Raw genomic sequence first — 4,775 nt, 5'->3', positions numbered from 1 at the left:
CACAATGCTCCATGACCTTTGTCCTCACAATGCTCAATACACTTGTCATCACAATGCTCCCTGACACTTGTCGTCAGTATGCTCCATGAAACCTGGCATGACAAGGCTCCATGCCTTTTTCATCACAATGATCCATGCCTTTTTCTTTTTTTTTTTTTTAGATGAGAATAGAAGGAGTTTTATTATAGAAAGTCACCCACAGTGAAATTCCTTTAACACAACTGAATGATGATTTCTGAAGAAGGGAAGCTTATGTAATCCCTTTTTTAAAAAAAAATGGCAGCAAAATATACATAACATAAAATTTAACCTTTTAATTACTTTTAACTGTATTCATTGGCATTAAGTACATTCATATTGTTGCACAACCATTACCACCAACCATCTCCAGACCTTCATCTCCCAAAACTGAAACTCTGAACTCATTAAACACCAACTCCCCATTCCTCCCTTCCCAGCCCCTGGACAACACCATTCTACTTTCTGTCTCTGTGAATTTGACTACCCTAGATTTCTTATATAAGTGGAATCATACAATATTTGTCCTCTTGTGACTGGCTTATTTCACTTAGCATGATGTCTTTGAGCATAATGTCATCTGTGTTTTAGCATATCAGACTTTATTTCCTTTTTAAAGCTGAGTGATATTGTACTGTATACAGCACATTTTGTTTATCCATTCATCTGCTGATGGACATTTGTGTTGTTTCCACTTTTGATTGTTGAGAAAAATTGAATCCCTCTTTAATAAGATAAGTAATGGACAGTTATAATATCCAGTTGCAACCTTCTGCTTCTTATTTGGTACACATCCAAATGAGTTTTCCTTTAGTCTCTAGTGGGCAAATTACAAAGTAGTAAGCAAGCACAATTCCTCTGAACAAAGAAGCCAGTTATAAAAATTTTCCTGCTTCCATTTCCTTCCCTTGTTGAATGTTTGCAAATTATCTGTGGAGAATAAAATTAAATGGTCATGCTTTTGAGGTGCCAGACTATAGGAACACCAGTGACAGTTCCAAGTCCAAGACTTTCCAAATGAAGGAAGGATTTCACATGGCTGAGAAATCGCCTGGCCAGCAGTGCTTGCTTTTCCAAGTGTCTCCAATGTATTCCAAGCATAATGCATTACTTACTATACCCCACTCTTTTTTTTTTTGCTGTAAAAAGCTTTATGGTTTCCATTTGGTCCAAGGCTTGGGAGAGAGCTCCAGGGCAGTTAAAAAGCTGCCTAGTGGCTGCAGGGAGGGGCTTCAGGCAGAAACCCTGACGCCAGAGGGGATCCTCAAAGGTCGCTGGGCTCCAGAGGCACCTAGTCATGCTGGAGGGTGAGCCTTTCGAAGAGAGACCCACCCAGCCCAGCCTGGGGACCAGCCGGCCTGCGGAGGTTGGTCAGGTGGTCACCCATCTTCCTGATGAGTTTAATCTGCTCATCTAAGACAAGGCTCTCCAGGAAGTCACAGAGGCGGGGGTCTGCGTGGGCAGAACCCAGGGCACGCAGGTCCACAAGGGCCTGGTTCACGTTCTCCTCCACAAGCACGGCAGCTTCCATAGTATCCTGGGTTTTATCCCACTCATCTGGAGATGGCTTCTGCACATTCTAGAAGAAGGCGCGGCTGCCACGCTGGTTTTGTGTTTTCAAGAGATGCTTGGCTCCCTCGCACTTCTCCTTGGCCAATTCACAGAAAAAGTGGCCCATGCCCTCCAGGGCCACGTTGTCGCAGTCGAAATAGAAGCTCAGAGAGAGGGAGGTGTAGGAGGCCCTCAGCTGTGTGTCAGCCAGGGGGTTGACAGGGGCCTCCACCTCAGTGTGATAATTCTGACGAATCTGGAAACTCGTGGTTGATCGGTAGAAAGCAGTTAAGCTCAAAAAGTGGTGTTGGTTGGTCCCGGTGACCAAGGGGAGCTGAGTGGCTGATTCTGAAGGTTGTGACTGGAAAAAAGGTTGGAGGGTGACCAGAGGCTGGAGCAGGGGATGTCCATGTGGGTCTGTTCCACCCAAACACTACTGAAGCAAGAGACAGATCCAAAGCACTGCCTAGCACACTGCCTACACCCTAACCTCCTCTGCTGCAGTGAATGAATCTTATCAGTCCTTTTCTTAATTTTCTATTGCTGCATAACAAATGACTGCAAATTTCAAAGCTTAAGGCAGTACACACTCGTGAGCACACAGTTCTATGGGTCAGAAGTCTAGGTGGGTTCAACTACATCCTATGTATAAGATCACACAAGGCTGAAGCCAGGGTGTTGGCTGGGCTGGGCTGGGCTCTTATATGGAGGGTCTGGGAGATAATCTGCTTCCAAACTCATTCCCATTGTTGGCAGAATCTGGTTCCTTGAGGCTGTAGATCAGAGGTTCACTGTTTCCTTGCTGGCTGTCAGCAAGGGGTTGCTCTCTGCTTCTAAATGCTGCTTGCATTCCTTCTTTTTTTTTTCACTATATTTTTTTATTTTTTTTATTTTACAAATTTAATCAGTTATACATATACATATGTTCCCATATCCCCTCCCTTTTGCGTCTCCCTCCCACCCTCCCTATCCCACCCCTCCAGGCGGTCACAAAGAACCGAGCTGATCTCCCTGTGCTATGCGGCTGCTTCCCACTAGCTCTCTACCTTACATTTGGTAGTGTATATATGTCCATGCCGCTCTTTCACTTTGTCACAGCTTACCCTTCCCCCTCCCCATATCCTCAAGTCCATGCTCTAGTAGGTCTGTGTCTTTATTCCTGTCTTACCCCTATGTTCTTGATGACATTTTTTTCTTAAATTCCATATATATGTGTCAGCATACAGTATTTGTCTTTCTCTTTCTGACTTACTTCACTCTGTATGACAGACTCTAGGTCCATCCACCTCATTACAAATAGCTCAATTTCATTTCTTTTTATGGCTGAGTAATATTCCATTGTATATATGTGCCACATCTTCTTTATCCATTCATCCGATGATGGACACTTAGGTTGTTTCCATCTCCGGGCTATTGTAAATAGGGCTGCTATGAACATTTTGGTACATGTCTCTTTTTGAATTATGGTTTTCTCAGGGTATATGCCTAGTAGTGGGATTGCTGGGTCATATGGTAGTTCTATTTGTAGTTTTTTAAGGAACCTCCATACCGTTCTCCATAGTGGCTGTACCAATTCACATTCCCACCAGCAGTGCAAGAGTGTTCCCTTTTTTCCACACCCTCTCCAGCATTTATTGTTTCTAGATTTTTTGATGATGGCCATTCTGACTGGTGTGAGATGATATCTCATTGTAGTTTTGATTTGCATTTCTCTAATGAGTAAAGATGTTGAGCATCCTTTCATGTGTTTGTTGGCTGTCTGTATATCTTCTGTGGAGAAATGTCTATTTAGGTCTTCTGCCCATTTTTGGATTGGGTTGTTTGTTTTTTTGCTATTGAGCTGCATGAGCTGCTTATAAATTTTGGAGATTAATCCTTTGTCAGTTGCTTCATTTGCAAATATTTTCTCCCATTCTGAGGGTTGTCTTTTGGTCTTGTTTATGGTTTCCTTTGCTGTGGAAAAGCTTTGAAGTTTCATTAGGTCCCATGTGTTTATCTTTGTCTTTATTTCCATTTCTCTAGGAGATGGGTCAAAAAGGATCTTGCTGTGATTTATGTCATAGAGTGTTCTGCCTATGTTTTCCTCTAAGAGTTTGATAGTTTCTGGCCTTACATTTAGGTCTTTAATCCATTTTGAGCTAATTTTTGTGTATGGTGTTAGGGAGTGATCTAATCTCATACTTTTACATGTCCCTGTCCAGTTTTCCCAGCACCACTTATTGAAGAGACTGTCCTTTCTCCACTGTACATTCCTGCCTCCTTTATCAAAGATAAGGTGACCATATGTCCGTGGGTTTATCTCTGGGCTTTCTATCCTGTTCCATTGATCTATCTTTCTGTTTTTGTGCCAGTACCATACTGTCTTGATTACTGTAGCTTTGTAGTATAGTCTGAAGTCAGGGAGCCTGATTCCTCCAGCTCCATTTTTCGTTCTCAAGATTGCTTTGGCTATTCGGGGTCTCTTGTGTTTCCATACAAATTGTGAAATTTTTTGTTCTAGTTCTGTGAAAAATGCCATTGGTAGTTTGATAGGGATTGCATTGAATCTGTAGATTGCTTTGGGTAGTAGAGTCATTTTCACAATGTTGATTCTTCCAATCCAAGAACATGGTACATCTCTCCATCTATTTGTATCATCTTTAATTTCTTTCATCAGTGTCTTATAATTTTCTGCATACAGGTCTTTTGTCTCCTTAGGTAGGTTTATTCCTAGATATTTTTTTCTTTTTGTTGCAATGGTAAATGGGAGTGTTTCCTTGATTTCACTTTCAGATTTTTCATCATTAGTATATAGGAATGCCAGAGATTTCTGTGCATTAATTTTGTATCCTGCAACTTTACCAAATTCATTGATTAGCTCTAGTAGTTTTCTGGTAGCATCTTTAGGATTCTCTATGTATAGTATCATGTCATCTGCAAACAGTGACAGCTTTACTTCTTCTTTTCCCATTTGGATTCCTTTTATTTCCTTTTCTTCTCTGATTGCTGTGGCTAAAACTTCCAAAACTATGTTAAATAAGAGTGGTGAGAGTGGGCAACCTTGTCTTGTTCCTGATCTTAGTGGAAATGGTTTCAGTTTTTCACCATTGAGGACGATGCTGGCTGTGGGTTTGTCATATATGGCCTTTATTATGTTGAGGAAAGTTCCCTCTATGCCTACTTTCTGCAGGGTTTTTATCATAAATGGGTGTTGAATTTTGTCAAAA

At 41.5% G+C, this 4,775-nt stretch overlaps 1 pseudogene; it reads right to left on the bottom strand.

Annotated features, from left to right (window-relative positions):
- Positions 1–1,309: 1,309 nt before the first annotated feature.
- LOC132482913 (ferritin light chain-like) lies at positions 1,310–2,316 on the bottom strand (annotated as a pseudogene).
- Positions 2,317–4,775: the final 2,459 nt, after the last annotated feature.

Source organism: Mesoplodon densirostris, unplaced genomic scaffold (assembly GCF_025265405.1).
Source record: "Mesoplodon densirostris isolate mMesDen1 unplaced genomic scaffold, mMesDen1 primary haplotype scaffold_35, whole genome shotgun sequence".
Taxonomy (NCBI): Eukaryota; Metazoa; Chordata; class Mammalia; order Artiodactyla; family Ziphiidae; genus Mesoplodon; species Mesoplodon densirostris.
This window is presented reverse-complemented; position numbering and strand designations above follow the sequence as displayed.